Source organism: Poecilia formosa, unplaced genomic scaffold, assembly GCF_000485575.1.
Source record: "Poecilia formosa unplaced genomic scaffold, Poecilia_formosa-5.1.2 Scaffold278, whole genome shotgun sequence".
NCBI lineage: Eukaryota > Metazoa > Chordata > Actinopteri > Cyprinodontiformes > Poeciliidae > Poecilia > Poecilia formosa.
The window spans coordinates 752,857-771,968 of record NW_006800217.1 but is presented as its reverse complement, the minus strand read 5'-3'; the positions used below and the strand labels follow the sequence as shown (position 1 = coordinate 771,968).

At 38.5% G+C, this 19,112-nt stretch overlaps 1 long non-coding RNA gene across 1 annotated transcript in view; it reads left to right on the top strand.

Moving 5' to 3' along the window:
- The first annotated feature begins 1,610 nt into the window (after positions 1 to 1,610).
- LOC107838554 (uncharacterized) overlaps positions 1,611 to 19,112 on the top strand; it is a 20,050-nt gene continuing 2,548 nt past the window's right edge. The window contains exons 1-2 of the long non-coding RNA XR_001664639.1: positions 1,611 to 1,621; positions 2,017 to 2,022. This is a non-coding gene — a long non-coding RNA (uncharacterized LOC107838554). The remainder of the gene's footprint in view (positions 1,622 to 2,016; positions 2,023 to 19,112) is intronic.

The following is a 19,112-nucleotide window of genomic DNA, read 5'->3' as shown; positions in this document are numbered from 1 at the left end:
TACAGGTTCAGGTAGACTTTGGTGTGTTTCATGAAGAGTATGCACAAACACAAATACAGAGCTTTCTTAAAACTTATTTCCCCTGTGGTCCGGACCTCATGTGTACGTGTGAATACACTCACACGTATTCTGGTGTGGATCAAACAACCGGACCCTCTTTTTGATGTGGTCTTGGACCACGTCCAATGGACCAACGAAACTCTGATGCTTTTCATTTCTAGTGTGAATACAGTCTGACCTCGACCTGAACCAACTACGGGAAAAGTCTTTTTGGTCTTTACGAGCCATATATATATATATATGTATACTTTATGTATATTTATATTTTTTAGAAACTTGATCCCTTATAGTTATATTGGTATTATTAATATTTAATTCCTTAGATGGAGTAAGTTGCCAACGAATAAGCTGTTTCCCCCTGGGGATCAAAAATGTATATTCTATTCTATTAAAAAATGGCGATAATTAATGTGAGTATTAATCTGACTCCTTTGTGCATATCAACCACCACACAGGGAGCAGGAACTCTGACTTTTGTTCATATTGAACTGAAACCCACTTATTATGTAACTCTACACAAACCCGTCCTTACAGCTGAACCTCGGCGTTCCTCTGTCAAGGTCGAGTCTGCAAAGCAAACGTGACCCTGAAAGCCAAACAGCAAATAAAACAAGACTCTGTTAAGAGTCACTGTAAGACTCTGTGACCTTTATTTTAGTCACATCCAGACAGACAGCTTAGTTCCCCGTTTCATTTTCACATTAGTGACCCCCATGCACGAACTTTCTGAATGACTGTGTTGCTGGAAAACTGTTTCTGGTCTATGAGTTGTTTCGTTTGTCTTTAGTCCGTCTCTTTGGCGCTGTTTTGTGTTTCTGTTTGCATTCCGAGTTAAAAATCTGACAATAGCGCCGTATGGAGACAGTCACGCGTGTTGATAGCGTTGCTGGGCCATGTTCGCTTGGTATGAAGATGATAATCGCCTCCTAGTGTGTCAGCACTCTGTAATGTTCATGTCCTCCCGCTCTGAAGGATTCCAAGAACACTCCAGAGACCGACAGACACTGTCAACACGGCAGAGCTGCCATGTACATTCCAGCTACAGCACAAGTATTGTCCACCTGAACAGGCTGAGAGAGGAAGCAAAAATGTTCCTCTGCACTGACATACACCTAAAGCATAAAAAAACCAACCCCATAGGAAGAGTCAAGGTCGGTTCCTGTTTTTGTACCTTCTCCAGTTCTTTATTAGTGTATAATCACCAATCTCATAATCCCCAGTTTCCTCTACTGAAAACGACCGATTCACAAACAGCTCTCTGGAAAGTTCATGGAGTACAGTCAGGGGTGAGGAGAGGGGGGGTTTGTGTATAACTGATGGTCAGCATCCACCGACAGCCTCGTCCGTACTCAGCAGTTACTATCAGGCCTGAAGCCGGAAAGCCTGTTTGTCCGGCAGCGTGTCAGCAGGAAATCCATCACATTGTTTTCATTTACTGCCAGGACGTTTAAAAGCAGCAGTGAGAATGCAAAAGTGTGAAAAATAAGTCAGAGAAAAGGGTGCGAGTTATTTTTGGGTTTCCAGGTTGCAAGTTTAAGTCATTAAGATTCTGACTGAAGTGGTCACTCAGGGAGAATGTGGCTTTATCTCATGCTCTGTGCTCAGCAGGTCCTTCAGTTGTCGAAATGATCAATATTGACATATAATCGGTTTTAAAATGATGTATTATTGTACGTTTATTGTACACTTCTAATATTCCAAACATAGCAGCAATGCAGACACTAGCTGCATTTCCATGAACCATGAAATTGCACAAATTGAAATAAATTTGCTTAATGGAAACGCGGCAATTTCAGGGAAAAAAATCCAAAAAGGATAAAAAGGATAAGGTGGTTTTTCAGCTGTATTGAGATTTATTTCACAAAACAGCAATGGAAACAATTACTTCACATCATACAAGTCACATGATCAACAGCTGGACATTACCGTTGGCAGAAATGACAAAGAAGGCAACAGGAAGTAGTAGGAGGATGGTGGTTTGATTTTAGGAGAATCTTTTGAGAATTTTATGTTTTAATTGAACATGTTGAATCTGTAGCTCTTCTGTAAAATCGCTGACTACAATTAAAACCTCTCACAGGTACCCAGTGCCAAGTATAAACGGCTTGTCATTCTCTGATGGATGAGCACCAGCAGCATGCATGAATTTTATGTCCTGTGTCTCTTTACAGCCAACGCTGCTATGATTTTTAGCCATTTATTCCATGTACCAACTTATCTACATGGGATTTTAATTAAATTTTCATTTAATAGAAACTCTGCTATTTGTGTGGAATGTGTGTCTTTCTGACATTAGCAGAATGTCTACAAAGATTTGCTCACATTTGTAATGGAAATAGGCATTCTTACATTTGTGCAATATTTTTGATAAACTTTTCATTTTTATTTAACACAAAAACAAACGAATGAAACATTGCAAACAAATTACTGAATAGAAATTCAAGTCATAATAGAGCTAAATTAGCTTGTTTTTCCAAGAATGACAAAGTGAAGTTTCAGTTTTAGGTGCACTGAAACACTCAGAATTTAAAACAGAATTATGAATTAAAACCTGTTCATTTCTAGTTTAGGTTGGTTGAGATCACTACAGTTTGATCCATTTTCTTACATCTGTGTGAGACTAACTGAAAAAGGGCCGCATCAAAAACCCACTCCTCTAAAGACTAGGACACAATGAGTCAGTAAAATAGCAAATAGAAATAAGCAAATAAAAAATAGTAGAATGACATGCAGTTTATTTGCAAGTTAAAAGATAAACATAGGTTTTGCATAAGCAGCTTCTTGTTACATTTTTGTCGCTGCTTCCTGGAGTTGCCGTGTCACTTCCTGTAGTCTAAGAAAAGTGAGGCCAGTTCTGTGGAAATGAGTCCTAGATAAAAAAGGCCGGAAATAAGGGTTCTTTTTGAAACAGTTAAAACCGCTAAAAGGTCATCAATTTCTAAATCAAGAGCTCCCTTTCATTTAGATGAAAACAGGAACTCAAGTTTAAAAGAGCAAAAACACAAAAACCACATCACACAAGCTCAGTTTGATTAAACATCCATCCATCCATCCATACATCCATACATACATACATACATACATAGATAGATAGATAGAGTGTCACCAGATATATTTTGTAGAGTTTGAAGTTATCTTCTTCAATTACTGTTATTCATAGAACTTGAATTCACCCATATAGTTGAATTTGATTTGCAACTTCCTTATGCCCAAATATGGACATTTCTCCAGCTGGACATCCTGGACGAAATAGAGAAACTTATTAACCCACGGGTGTCCAAAGTGCGGGCCCTTATGTGGCCCTTGGAATGATTTAATTTGGACCTACTACACAATTCAAGAATGGCACAGATTTATTTCACCAGCCTGATGGTGATATATCTTTAAATCAAATTAAAAGGACATTAGCACTGATCAGAAAATAAATAAATGAAATTAAAGTGATCTTGAAATGGAAAATTTAAGCAACAATAAAAGCTATTCATCTTTTAATAACCAAATTTTTTGCATAAGTTTTAATTTTGAGTATTTAGTTTTTACAATAGAATTGTTTTAGCTTTTTTCGTAAGAAGAGATAAGATTTTTGCGACTACTTTTAACTTTACAGTTGTGGCAAATGAGCAGATATTCACTCTGCTCAACAACTCGACGCTGGAAAAAACCCAAAAGGTGCTTCAACACAGTAACTTATTAGTTTAAGGTTGTGCACATTAATGTAAACAGGACACCACAGCTTTTTTCCATTTTTTAAAAAATGTTTTGTTTTCAAATGAATGTAAAGTAGATAGGTCACATAAAAGGTGTAAGGCAATCATTGTCTTATATGTCACAAAACTGACGTTTCTACTAAAGTGCTTAACTTTTTATATCCACAGTGTGTGTGTCTCTGTGTGTGTGTGTGTGTGTGTGTGATCAGTGGTATTTGATACATTACAAGGACCCTTTTCCTAACACATGGAGACCAAAGACTCCACAACAAAGTGCTGTTTTAGGACTAAGGAGTGAACTGAGGTCAAGGTTTGTGTTAGGGATGATTTAATAAATTAAAGTCAATGGAAAGTCCCTGCAAAGTTAGAGAACTGTGTATGAGTGTGTGTAGTTCTGTAGCTATTCTATTTCTGACATATTTACTAACCTTCTGAAGACCAATGGGCCCTATGGAAACCAATAGCTGGTCAGGTTTAGAGGTAAGGTGTGAATTCAGTTTTAGTTAAGGTTATGGTTATGAATAGACTAGTAATGTTTAGGGTAAAGGTAAATGTCTGTTTAGGCATAAATGCAGTTACTGAAATGAATGGAGGTCAATGCAAAGTCTTAACATGGGTAGAAATACAAACGTGAGTGTGCACGTGCTTGAACAAGATGTTATTTAATTTAGTTGGAACTATATAGATCAACTGAATTGAACAAATGCCAATTTCCACCTCGTGTGTTCCTTAGAGATGCTGGAACCGTTAAAACAGAGAATCGTGGGAATACCATCCACGTGGAATTATGGGATTCCATGGAAAAGAAAGCGATAGTTGTGTTCCTATACGTTTTCTGTTACTCTGCAACAAGATTACACCTGCCTATGTTGTTCTACGTGATTCATAAAAGGGATTATAACGCACTTGCTCATGTGAAACCTGTTTATTGCACCTGTATTTTTTTTCTTTTTTTTCTGCACACTGCGTCATCGACCATAAATCATAAATCAGCTCGATGATCGACAACAAACAACTTGAAAAAGCCTCCGGCTCGTCATCCGTCTTTCCCAAGTAGCTCATCTCGAGATGCTGGAGATCATTGCCCCTGCAGGCGGCGGTTGCAGGCAGAAGCTTGAGCGTTGCCACACCACTGCTCTTTATTGGGTTTTCAGGAATGAGGAAGTGTGAGAGGCAGCGTCTTTACGGGAAGCCAGCCAGGCTGGGAGGGAGGGGCGAGTGGGAATGCACGTGGGCGGAGAGGTTATGACAAATATTTGTTATGACACACAGGAAGAGCTGGACGAAGAGAAAACAAACGAAAAAAAAAAACTGTGCAAAAGGTGGAAAGATTTAATTCCATTTGAGCCTGGCTAATCACATTTTTCATCTTGCTCACTGTGCCGTTGGTCTGTTCACCCAACCTTTTCATCACCGTCATCATCATCATCATTGTCGCTGTTGCTACTTGCAAGCTCTTGGCAAGGCAATAACAACTGCTTATTGTGAAAGTAATTCTATTTGGCAAAAGCCTGGAACTGTACAGAGTAGGAATTACTGTAGCTGGAGGCAATAATACACCGTGTTCCGTTTCACAATGCCATCAAAAGAAAACATGTTCCACTTTTCAGTAGAACTGACAAATACTACGACATGGAGAACACACAGAAGCCTGATCACAGTTCACCATTCCTGGAGCAAATTATTGATCTAAACTGCATGTTCTCCTCCCCTTTATGGTCACTTTTTTCCCCTGCAAGTCCAGATCCTCTTTTGATTGGGACTGTTTGTCCTCAGATGACAGGGAGTGGGAGCATTCTAGCGTCCCTTGGCTAACAGATCTTGGCAGAAACCGGCGCGGTGTGCAGAGTGGTGAGTCAGGTTGGGAGGAATGCGGCACTCCCACAGCATCCAGCACGGTTCTCACAGAGGGATGGACGCTGAAAGAGGGGCTGACCTGCACAAGATTTCTCTTCCTAATCCCATCTGGTTTAACACCTAAATCCTGACTGGGCTCCCAAAAAAAATCCTCCCTGCTGACCCAGTCTGGCCGTTTCCCCCTGGTGGGTGGTTCAGCCCTCAGGTTATTGACTATTCCTCAGATCTGACATACCTGAATGCATTTGATGTGGTCCTAAGCTATTTGTGGTTCTGTCTCATCAGAATTAAATGTTCCCTTCTAGAACTGAAGCTACTTATTAGACTCTTGTACTAGAATAAAACACAGGAATTTCTCAAATGTTCCAGGCAGACCAACCCTTCCAATGTATGCAGTACTCATTGTTTTATTAGACGTTTATTTAATAAACAAACACAGAGTAGCTTTTAGTTGTGAAGAGGAAGTAAATGGTATGATGAACCAACAGTATTCACAGAAGAAATCCATGACATGTTGAGATCCCCTCTAAAAATGAAGATAGCCTCCTGTTTTAATAGTTCAAACATCACATGTACCTTAAAGGGTCAGTATTATCTTTTTTTCCAGGCACTTAGTGCAATTTTATAGCACAATCAAGACACTCTGTTACCTTCACTAATTAAAACACTGTATATGTCAAACAAGGCTTAAAAGAAATTGATTTAACACCTTGAAATTGAGTCTCTGTCTTTTTAAGAAGCTTCTGCTCTTTCTGAAACTCTGTCTTCAGGAAGTCATCACAACACAACTCCTCTATTAACCATTTAACAACATTTTTACCAGCGTTGCTCTGAGAAGTAGCTTGTAAGATGAGCTCAGCAGACACAGGTCCACCAGGTGTTTGCTAATTGCTGCTGGCTAGTCTGAAGGAGCTGAGTGGAGAAGGGGAGCTCCAGGAGTTGGAAGTTTGAAGCTTGAAGGTGGCGCTAGGTCCATCCAGGTGTTTTGCACAGCTTAATGGTTGCCATGGAGATTAAAGGATTTCTCACACATGGATGAAAGAATTTAGGCAACATTCCTGGTATGTTCTTTTAGCAGCTAGATAATGTTATAACATGATGGAAAGCTCACAAATATATACTGCCCCTTTAAAGGAAATTTAAAGGGGTTAGTTGACTAGCTTATTGCACAGTGAACAATGCCAGATTGAAAACATTTCTCAAACTCTTTGGTAACATAATGAGATAAATGGACATTTGCTGTGAAAACCCAGAGACACAACATGAGCTAAAAACAAACCATCCACAATAGCTAGCAGAACTTTTTTGTGGGGTAATTCTGCCCGGAACCACTTATTTGAACCTCCTAAACCTTCCCTTCCCATAACCTTTCAGTTTCAAGGATCCGCTGCCTCCCCCTTCCGCAGCCTATCAGCTGCTCAGGGAACCGTCACAGAGAAAGTCAGGGTCACCCCCCGGTGCAGACAAGTTACTCCCACTACCCTGGAAACCCAGCAAGCATCCTGGAGTCAAACACTGAGCCGCTGAGTAACCACGGTCAGGTTTTGGACTCCCACAGTTCCCAGCCAGGCCTGGGAAAAATACTCACTGAAAATAACAAAGACAAATAACAGAGAAGAGGATGTTGGAGGGTGTTTGATGAAAAGCTCCAGTCATAAAAGTCCTCATTTCATTCTGGGTTTGAAGGTTCCTTTTTATTTGTTTTCCTCTGGCAGAAAGCAGAGAACTGTGGTCATCTGTGTTTCTCAAGGGCTTTGAGATAATCTGGCCCGGATCCAAATGAAGCCCGTTCACACTGCTGGGGTTTGGATGGCTGCCTACGAGTGCAGTAAAAGCTGCTGGTTTTAAACTCATTGAGACTTTGAATCAACATTTCCTCAGCACTTGTTCACTGTTCTAGAGACATGGCTGAAATGTTTTTCTAGTTCTTTTAATACTACCCTCACAACACATTTGGCTTTGTTGCCAGCTAGGTAGCCAAGCCATTACCTTTCTGGGAAATTCTGCTTGATTCTCATCTCTCCTCACTCCTCCTTCTCCCTTGGAGCTCAATTTCTCAAGTTAAATTTCATTCAGTGAACAGAAGGAGTTGTGAACAATGTCAACATTCCGTAATGTTTTAAATTTGCAACCTGCCTATGACTGCAGTTTGGCAATTGCAGCGGAAGAAGTGAACAATGTCAATTCAGACTGTGTTAGCCACGCCTCCAGATATTGAGCAATAAAGTCAGAGAGAGAAATGTTTAAGACATTTTGGTAACACTTTATTTGAAGGGGGTTGAATAAGACTGACATGACACTTTCATTAACATGACATAACATGACTGTTGTCATAAAGCATCATTCGGTAAATTATGACACTTTTAATACAAAGTTGACATTATTCAAAATGTCTTTGTTATGACAATTTGACATTAACCAAGAAATCATTACTGATATAAATTTGTTATAAAAGTATTACTGATTGCACTTTAAAAATTAGGTAACTTTATGTTATTAAAGGTAAAGTTTAAACAGTAATGATTTCCTGGTTAATGTCAAATTGTCATAACAAAGACATTTTGGATAATGTTAACTTTGTATTAAAAGTGTCATAATTTACCGAATGACGCTTTATGACAAAAGTCATGTTATGTCATGTTAATGAAAGTGTCATGTCAGTCTTATTCAACCCCCTTCAAATAAAGTGTTACCAACATTTTATTGCTGGCATAGACGTGGTGGGCCTATTCACCATTGGGTTGTTTGCAGCACACGCGGTTAGTAGGAGATTCTTAAAGAGACAGAGGCAGATTTCAAAGTGTCAGATATGGATATGATGCAAAGTCAAATCTCTACAGCATTTTCATGACCACTAAAGATAACACAGTTACTTGATTGTGCTAAAAATGGCATAAATGGCTAAAAAGGTGGGTACTACGAAAAATGCATAGTACCCACCGTTAAGTAGTGTTAAAATTAAGGCTGTCTTCCATAACTCTACCAATCAATTTTTTTAATGAGTTGTAGAGGTCAGATGAGAATGGCTAGACAGGTCTGAGATGATGGAAAGGTAACCCTAGTTCAAAAAAACAAACATTTACTACAACCAAAGTGTGGAGAATACCATCAAACCTCGACGCAGATGGGCTGCAGCAGCAGGAGACCACAACGGATACCACTCCCGTCAGTGAATCCAAGGAAACTAAGGCTACAATTCAAACAGGCACAGCAAAACAAGTGGAAAACATTAGCTGGTCTGATGAGTCTCATTCTCAGCTGCAACATTTAGAAGGACAGAATCTGGTCCAAAGAACATCAAAGCATGGATCCATCCGGCTTTGTTTAACCCTTGTATGTAGAAATGGGGTCCAACCGACCCCACAAACATAAGACTTGTATCATTTACCATAGTCCTCTATGTTTACCTCAGTCCTCACACGCACAAGGGATAACTGGCTCAGGCTGCTGCTGGTGGTAAACTGGTGTGGAATGAGATGTTCTTGGCACACTTTGAGTTACTTAGCAACAGTTATGCTTCAATTAAATCCTACTGCCTACCAGAATATTGTTGCTAAACACGTCCATCCCTTTATGACCCATCTGCTGATGGTTACTTCCAGCAGGATCATTTGCCATCTGACAGAGCTTGAATCATCTCAAAATGCTCTTCACATTGAAGCGTCTTTGAGATTTAATTATGGGAGAACCTACAAGAACAGCGTGATACTATGAAGCCAATGTGGAAAGTTTCTGACACCATGTTGAATCTATGCCATGAAGAATTAATGCAGTCCTGAAGGAAAAAGCGATACTGGCAAAGGTACCTAACCAGCATTAGATTGAACAGCAGTCCCAGGCTACAAGATCAAACCATCCTCACCAATCCAAAGTCCTGTAGGTAGGGGCGAGACATGACATCTCAAACAGCTTCCATTCCCACAGAGAGGGGAAATGGGTCTTCCACTAGATGCAGAATCTTATATCTCTGTGCACTGAAACTTCCTCCAGTTATGTCTGATGATGTCAACCATCAAACCGCCTTCGCCAGTAGCAGTTTGGCATTAGCAGAGATTTTGGGAAGCCTTCTCCAAGACACAGCCCTTACATGAAACTCTCGCTGAACCCACAAACGTATTCTCTTTACAAACGTGGCACCATTTAAAGAGAATTAAATTAGCTTTTCTGCCTTAGATTTGTTGCCATGAAACATTGTTACAACACAGAAAAAAACCCCAAATACAAATAATTTCTTTCTTGCCCTGCATTTGGAAGAAGTAGTAAAGATTTTATGAGACCGCAAAGTTTGTCAAAACCTGTTAGGACAAGGAATAATGATTTCGTTTTACTGCTATGACTAATGTAGCTGAAGACAAATAAGGACAATTGTTGATCAAGCTAGTTGCTGGTTTATGTAAACTTGCTACCTGATGCTTATTTTCTGTTTGGGAATTTTTATTTCAAGTTGATGTCACAATTCACATATAAAGGGTTGAAACCTGCCAAATTAATGAGTTATTCATTGTCAGAACTTCCATTTGTCTGGTATTATATTTTACCACTGAAACAGTAATAACAACAATTAAAACCTTTTGCAAAAACTTTTTGGTTTGCTTTCATTCTAGGAGGAGAAGTCACTCATACACATGAATGTTCAAAATGACAGTTATTTACTCAGTAATGTCTTTTATCAGCAATGAGTGATCTATGCGGGAAACAAATATTGCACCAGGTTCAGTTGCCCAACATGGTGGTACTCTGTGTTTACACAGGCCTCGTTGTCCCGCTCTGTTCAGGCTTGCAGGAGCGATGCGACCACGGAAGGCCACGGAACCGTGGGATCCACTCTGACTGTTGAGAGAGCGCTGAGGTGGGGCAGAAAGCTGCCCTGCCTCGCCCTCCCTCTCCCATTACACAGCTGAGTCATTCACAAAAATGTGAAAACAAAGTCAACAACAGAACGGCCTTCGTGGGACTGTAAGCTGAGTAAGAATGACAGATGGATTTACTCACACATGAAAACACAGGAAAGCATTCCCATTCAGTGAAGCAAAGCGGCTCATGAAGAAAAGGTGTGAATCATCTTTTTATTAGTACATTTTATGCTCTGCTGCTTTCTTTTTTTGCAGGACAAATAGTTGGTAAAAACTGGAGCTACCTAAGAAAGCTCTATTTTTGGATGTAGCGTATCCATGTCTATCATTAACACTGTGACAAAAGAAGCAACACTAATAAAAGGATGACTACTTCCAATTATAAGTTTTTGTTTTGGTCTTTCAGTTAGCTATGGGTGAGGCTCAGTGAAACTGCAGTGTATTGTTGTGTTGTTACTTTTGTTTCTCTGGTATTGTATGTATAAAGTGTGCAGGACAATAAATATTTGTCTATAAAGAAACCAAGGCTGCACCGAGATTCATTGGTTTGTAGTTGTACCTCATAAGACATTTCTTCATTGTCAAGTATGACCCTATACCAGCTGTGTATCCATTACAAATGTGCACAAGTCTTTGTCTAGATTACTACACTGAAAAAAAAAAAATAATTTGCAGTTGCAGTATTTCCATTATATAAGAAATTAAATTAAAATCACATGTGAATAAGCTTGTTCATGCAATAAGTCATTAAAAATTATGGCAGCTCAGTCAAAATTCAATCAGACAGTTGTATTCAAATATATTAATATCCCAGCCATGGTGCCAGCGCTCATCATCCGTCAGTCATTATTCAGGCGTTGGAGTGACAAGCCCCTTATACCTGAGAGTGACTACAGAAGAGCAATGGATTCAACATGTTGCAAAGAAAACAACTTTTTATGAACTGTGTTGCTGTGAGCGCCGTGGTGGAGCCTGTCTTCTTTGTCGTTTTTGACAGCAGTAACATTCTAGCACAAAAACTATTTATGAAAAAGAAAATTCAAATTTTTTATAGAATCTGTATGAATTTTGAACTGTAAATGATCAAATGCAGTGCAGACTCAATAAAAACACAAACGCTAACTTTAGCATCGTCAGTAGCTAGCGGTCAGCTGCTCTATGACAATTTTGTTTTGTTTTCAACCTTTTTTGTTGATTGTTGAATTTGTGTGTTCAATGAATTAATAGCTATTCAGGCACATTTGGTATAATGAGGCATAAGAAAACAAATACTCACTTTAACATGCAGCTATAAATGAGAAAGGTAATCAGATCAAGCAGAGGACGGTGGAAGGAAGGAGTTTAATCCATATCCAAATATGGAACGGTTTGCCTCAACGACAAATACCAGATGAATGTGTAAAGTGTTCATTTGAGAAACATTTCTTGATGATTTAATTAACTACTATCACTTTATCCTGTCCAGTTTCGCAGCTTGACTGGAAGCTGTTTGAGGTGTGACAGTACAAAAAGAAGCTATGTAGGATTGGACCGAGCTGCATTTCATCACTGAGGCGAAACAGAACCAGACAAGTCATGTGCTGTTGAGAAATCCAGTTTTGAAACTGCAACAGCTTTGTGCATCTGCCCAAACATTACATCCCTCCGTGTCTGGTCAAAACATGTGCACTCATTTTCTATTTAACCACCTTTAATTGTCTGTATGCATCAGCAAACAACAAGGTTTTAATTTTGACGCCTGGAGGTATTTTCCTTGCTCAGTTATTATGTTTTTAATATATGTGGTATCAAATCCACGTCAACGTGTAAAGCATTTTGTAGCAATTATATTTTCACACTTTACAAACTTTGATGTATTTAAGTTTTTACTTCAACACAAAGTAGTGTGTTAATTGTAAAATAAACAGAGAGGTAAATAGCTGAACTTTTTTTTCTTTTTTGAATATCTAAAATAAGCTTTACAAAGAATTCAGGAAAATATAGAAAACAGGCACAAATAATTCCACAGAAAAATCTTCAAATATGCAAGTCCTCAAGTATTGAGCTACAAATAGGCACTGGTCTACTTTAAAGATAAAAAAAATTCTCCCCTAGTTAGACCAAGTGATACTCCTTTTACTGAATACTTGGCAAAAGTTTTGATTGGTAGAAAGTTTCTCAATCTGACATTTACTCCTAAAATGTGAATGACTATCGCTGGCAGGTCAGCGCGACCCCCCTCCTCACCCCTCATGCCCCACACACACATATAGAGGATGAATCATCAGTTGGACAAACAATGAGGAAGAGGTGGGCTGAAGCTGAGCAGGGACATCAGGAACACTGTAACTTTATGAGGAGGCAGTTTGTCTCGACCTTTCTGGAGCATCATACCCTCAGTTCTGTTGGACCGAGTGATACGACTACTGACCAGCAACATCAGGCGCCAATACCTGTGTGTGTGCGTGTGCGTGCGTGCGTGCGTGTGTGTGTACCTGTGTGTTCCTTTTATGAGGTTGAACTGACCTTGTTGAGAGAGAAATTATGGAGGAAACTGATGCTTTTAATTTGAACTGGCAGCTTGCTGAGGATTGTGGCAATTCAGTTTGTTTTTTCAACACGGAGACTGGCTTTTATTTTATTTTTGGGTATTAAAGCTTAGATATGAATCACTTGGATGTTTCAGACAAGCTTTGAGAAGGTGCATGGTTCATAAATCTTGATTTTAAACCAAGGTTACTGAAAAACAATGCAAATGACCCTTCTGATGCTGCTCTGTTAAAAACAGCTTCCCTAAAAGCCCCTCTGTTGCACATAAGAAGGAAAAAAGTGAAGCCCTGCAGTAGGTGTTTGTTTATTTTTGTTATGCATTATCTAATTCAGCTATGTTTACCATTTCTGGTGCTAATGCATTTGCGTATATATTTTTAAAGTCTTTTAACTTATTTGGAAGTTGTGATAACATCATACTTCTCAGGAATGTGGAAACTTAGAGCACTTTAAGCATAATCTTTTTTCAAAAACAGAAATGTCTTGGTGCATCAAAGAAGAAATTGGAAATGTTTGTCTGCTACTCTGAACTGTCATTGAATCGAGCTGTTCGATATAATTAATTATTTTTAATAAATGCAGTAAGGCTTAATATCAGACTTAGATTAAGACTATCGTGCTCCCAGTGGCTGCTTCCTTGTCACATGATGCTTTATCCATTCTGAAGCTAGCTACTGATTAATGACATTCCAGCACCGCTTCCTGAGCTGTTGATGCTAGCAAATGAAAAGAATACTACTCACATTAGCTTTGGAAAAGGCTGGTCATCCACTGGATTGTCTACTTCCTCTGCTGTCCATTAGCATGTATAGGCTAACATTAAACTTGGATAAGTTAGCATTAGCCTTGGACTGGCTAACAACTAACATTCCTAAGCTGGTCACCTTACTGGATTGCATAATTCCTCTGCTGTCCATTAGCATTGATAACTTAACAGTAGCCTTGAACATGCTGGTGTCAGCTTTGGATAGGCTAGCTATTAGCCTTACATAGGCTAACAGCTACCATGCCTTGACTCAAAGATGACTCATATGTTTTCTTTAAAGAAAACTTTATTATCAAGAGAAATGGTTGGCATACAATATCTGCAAGCGTCATACATTATTGAAATATGTTCTTTTGACAAAGTTTTCCATAAACCAACATGGCATCATGCATAAATATTACAGAGCTAAAGTTGACGTCTGATTTGGCTAAAGGGAAATTCCATCTAATTGTTTACTATCTTGTTCATCTTTAATTTGCCTTAGCTTAAAATCTTCAATGAACATGAACTAATTTATTCCACACTAAACACACAAGATGTATTTTGTGACTTATGAAACCTTTATTTGATTAGTGAAAGCTCAGTAAAGGGCCATATTAGTGCATCCACAAAGTCTTATTGATGCACTAAACATTAATACCACACAATGGTGTTGAGCCTGTTCCCACCAATCCACACAACATGCAGGACAATACACGGTTACATGTGTGTTCTAAAATCTGTGTCTTGTCACATGGAAACCAAACATATGACAGTAATAATCTACAGTGAGTTGAAATATTTGCTACATGTGAAACACGTTAAGGGGAAAGATGTTAAGCATATCCAACGAAAGTAAATAACTACTTTACTACAGTTAGAACAGACTGAAGCTGTAGTAACATGGCAGAAATCTACTCTAACATGCCATTAGCTTGGCGCTAACAGCATGTTTCTACAAACGTTCAGTTCATCATCGCCTCATCCAATCAAAGAACACCAGTGGGACCGGTGGTGTATTGAGATGCACCTGTGATATTTCTTCTGACTTTTTAAAACAATTAACACCACTGTTTGCATGGACTATTCTGATTGGATATAGGCAATAATGTAATTAAAACTTAAAGTAAGTCAACAGCTTAATACTTAGAAGACTTTATTTACAAATAAGGTTGATTTAGTGCGATTCAGCTTGTAATCTTTTAATCAATTTGGATTCATTTAAACATAAATTATTAACTTTATACTGTAACTACCTCAAAATTATCCGCCCAGGTTGTTATCTAATACATTCTTCAATGTATAATGCTTTGACCACATTTTATAGCTGATAAATCCAAATTGTTTGCGTTTCTCAAAAGCATAAGTAACAGGCCTAACCAGCGCGTCCATGAGTTCCGGTTCATCCTTCCTGTAAGTGTGAACAGGAATGTGTGCCTGCATCTTTATCAGGCAGATAAGGAGAAGACAAGCCTGTACAGATGGAGACAGTGACAGAGAGAGTGAGAGGAAGTTCCTGGCAGCATTAGCCAAGAGATCTGCGTCCAGCAAGTGGAACAAGCGCAGGGGGCCGATTACGTAACCCTTCTGATTTCTGTTTCTCTATCACACAAATGAGGCTGCGGCTCTCGACTTACGGGAATGAGTCGAAGACGAGCCAATCAGCTTTCGGCCGCGAGTGGGCCGGTGGCGTTCCTGCCACTGAGATGCATTTAGAAGAAATGACACTGACTCATTATCGCACATGGGGTCTTCTTGTGGACAAGAAAAAAAAAAACTTGTTATCGAAAGTGTCTTTTTCTAAACGTAGTGTTGCTGTGTAGATGTGAAAGCTAGCTCACTCTGCAGACCCGAGCTTCGCGGTGACTCAGTGCTGGACTGAGGCAGTCAAATGAACTCTGCAGGGTAACAATGACTCACCATGCAAATATCCGGCTCTGTGCTCTGTTTCTAAGTCAGGGGGATTTGCATTTGATAGTCCTTTAAACGAACAATACCACAGAAGAGGTATGCAGATGTGCAGGCAGACACAGAAAACATTTTGAATAAACTAGCTTGACATTTTGAAGAAATAGGAAGATATTTAGAGATGTTGGTCACTCCCTGCTGACTCAATGAGGTCAGACAGGTTTAAAAAAAAAATAGAAGAAAAAAAAATACAAGCTAGCCTGTAACAAGACTTCTGCTGTTCTACCTAGAAGAAGTACTGCAGGAACCCATTAAATGTGGAATGCATGCAAAAGGCCGTGTGGAATAAAACTAACTCTGAACACAGCGTCTCCAAGATGAAACATGGCAGTGGCAGCATCATGCAAAGACAGGGAAGGTTGTTCATATTTGCTTTCTATCCAAGAATATTGGGTAACAGTTTTATATCTGGACGTACAAATATTTGAGAGACGTACCCAAAAAAAACAAAACAAAAAAAAAAAAAAAACGAAGCACATTCATTAGGACCAGGACTTTACCATAATTCATTTTGATTAACTAATAAAGCAGGTTTTAACATGTAAATTTTTTTAACACAATTAATTGTGCTAATTTTTAATTGTGGTAGATCTGTAAATCTGACACAGAAGCGACAGACAGCGATCAAAGACGAAGCCATGGGGGTTCATTTCTGTTTCAAAAAAACGATCTGATGGGACACCGGAAACGATTAGCATTGTTTTCAAACTGTGCTAAAGGAGTTAGCCTAACTTAGCATCTCGATGCTAAACATGATGCATCAGCACAGACTTTCCCAACGCTAATGTCCACATTGCTAATGTCTGATTGTGGAGTAACCTAAATAACAAATTAAAAACAATCAGTATCTTTGTTGTTGAGCTCATTTGTCTATTCAATACTCTCGCAGCAAAAGTGGTTTTTGAATTGTTTATTTTGAGATATATTGTTTTTTGATTAAAATGTCACTAATTGTGATTAATTAACTACAGACCCAGCAATTAATATGATTAAAAAATTGAAATCGAGTGCCACCATTTAGTACTAATGTGCTCCAATGGTCCAAAGTCCAGATCTAAATCCAATCAAGAATCTGTTGCAAAACCTAAAATCTGACTTTAGTAGACAATCGTTTGTATCATTTTTCTTTCCACCTTGCTGTATTCCTCTGCTCTGTGTTCTATCACGCTGAACCAAGGAGGATGAATGTTTGCTTAGTGTCCATTCTGCAGTCCACTGGCCTGCTCAGTAAGGAAAGCAGAACTCTTTTCTTTTGGCGGTAATTTTCAGATGTTGAGAGCGGCGCTAGCTGACGCGCAAGCACCCAATAAGCAGGCGGTTCTCAGAATGACAGGGGAAGCCATCAGCGGTATCATTCGTGGAAAGCTAGCTGTGGTCTCTTTCAGAGAAATGCTATGTGTGTGTGTGTGTGTGTGTGTGTGTTTTCACACTACTTTGACAGAAGAAAACTGCAGCAGATCAAAAGATTCGACCTTTTGTTTTCATGCTACAGATGGGATTTTATTTTTAGCTTGTATTTTTGGTGTGTGTGATCTCCGTCTATATTTAACCGATTTTAAAAAAAATCCATGCAGAGAGACTTTTGAATCCGAAGGGAAATGGGCAGACATACGGACTAAAAGCTTTGCATGAGCTGATGTGAGACTAAACAGAACTGATATACCACAGATTAGAGGTTTCCGTGTGAGTTTTGAGCTTGCAGCTTTACTTGATCGGTAATTTAGGACACAATAGGGGTGAGCATTAGAAAAGCCCTTGAGGCGTTACCTGCTTTCTTCAGAAATTCTGCGTCATAAAACAAACATTACTGAGATGTAATTGTCTTTACCTGCTGAAAGTAGATAAATGGAAGATTGCTTTTTAATTCACGCAAAAATAAATTCTTTCTTAGATTGTAGCTTTTTTGCTTGTCAGTGTGCTGTTGTTCTTAAAAAGCACAAAATGTACAGAAAACACTTTTGCCATAGGTTAGTTAAAAAATCAGAGACAAATTCTAAGTAAATGGTGCAAAGACACAGCAGCATCGTCATAGCAACTCATTTACAGCTCATTAACATCCAAATGACACTAGAAGCAAAGTGAAGTTTTAAAAAAAACAACAGTTTGCCCAGTTTAAATGCTGATCTAAAATGAATGGCTCCCAATCTAACTAATAAACACATTATATTTTAAATATATGGTAATGGCAACTGAAACAAGAGAGGAAAACAACTGTAGTCTGTTATCATCTTAGTTCATTATGATCCACTGGTGTTTGGACTTTAGTTTCAGCTTTTTTCTGTCTTTTTATTCAGTTTGGTTTAATTCAATTCAAAAATACTGTATTGACCCCAAACGGAAAATTAAATAATGTTGTAACTGACTTATTCAAAAAAAATTCTTCAAAGAGTTTTTGTAGATGGTGTTCCAAAAGCAGGAATCAGATGATAGTGCAAGGCATTCTGGGTAAAAACCACTAGAATAAATGTGCTAGTGGGTATGGAGGACCAAAAATGACATAATAATAAATAAAAGAATAAATATATATCGAACATAAATAAATAAAAGAATAAATATATAAATAAAAGTAGAAATATATAAATAAAAGAATCAATATAAAAATAAAAGTAGAAATATATAAGTAAAAGAATAAATATATATTTTGATAAGAAATAAAAGCATAAATATATATTTCCATTTGCTGTATTTATTTCTGTATTGTTTTCTGTATTTATTTCTGTATTATTTCCTCGCAGTATTTCTGCTTCGTCGATATGTAAATGAGGTGGGCAGGCTTCTACGTCCAGCTCTCTATTGGTCAATAAACAGGAGATCCGTGTGTAGATCGATTGTGAATGCCTGCCTAGTGGCGCTTTCGGCCTCAGTTCAACAGTCCTCAGGAAACCTGACTGAAAAATTCACGAATACTCATTATCTTAAGGACACAATAAAAGGTAAGGTTAATAACAGCATTTAGGTGTTAGATAGCTGTTATTACTCATTGTCAATTCACCATTCTCTCACTCTGTATAACATAAACAGACTCAGACCGGAGAGTAAACCAGCTAGCAGCAGCTTTAGCCACAGTTAAGAAAAATATACACCGCTCTGTCAGTGCTGTAACGTTTAGAGATTCACTTTATTTATCAACTTTAATAATACAGCATTTAAGTGTTAGATAACCGTTATTACTCATTGTCAATCCACCATTCTCTGACTGTGTATATAATAAACAGCCTTCGATCGGAGAGTAAACCAGCTAGCAGCAGCTTTAGCCACTGTTAGGAAACATACGCGTACACCGCTTCCTTTCATTGCTGTGTTAAGTTTCACAAAAATCGCTTACATCTTCCAACACTGTTGTTTGGAAAAGCATTTTAAATATTGATTTAAGCACCATCTGCCAAATAAATT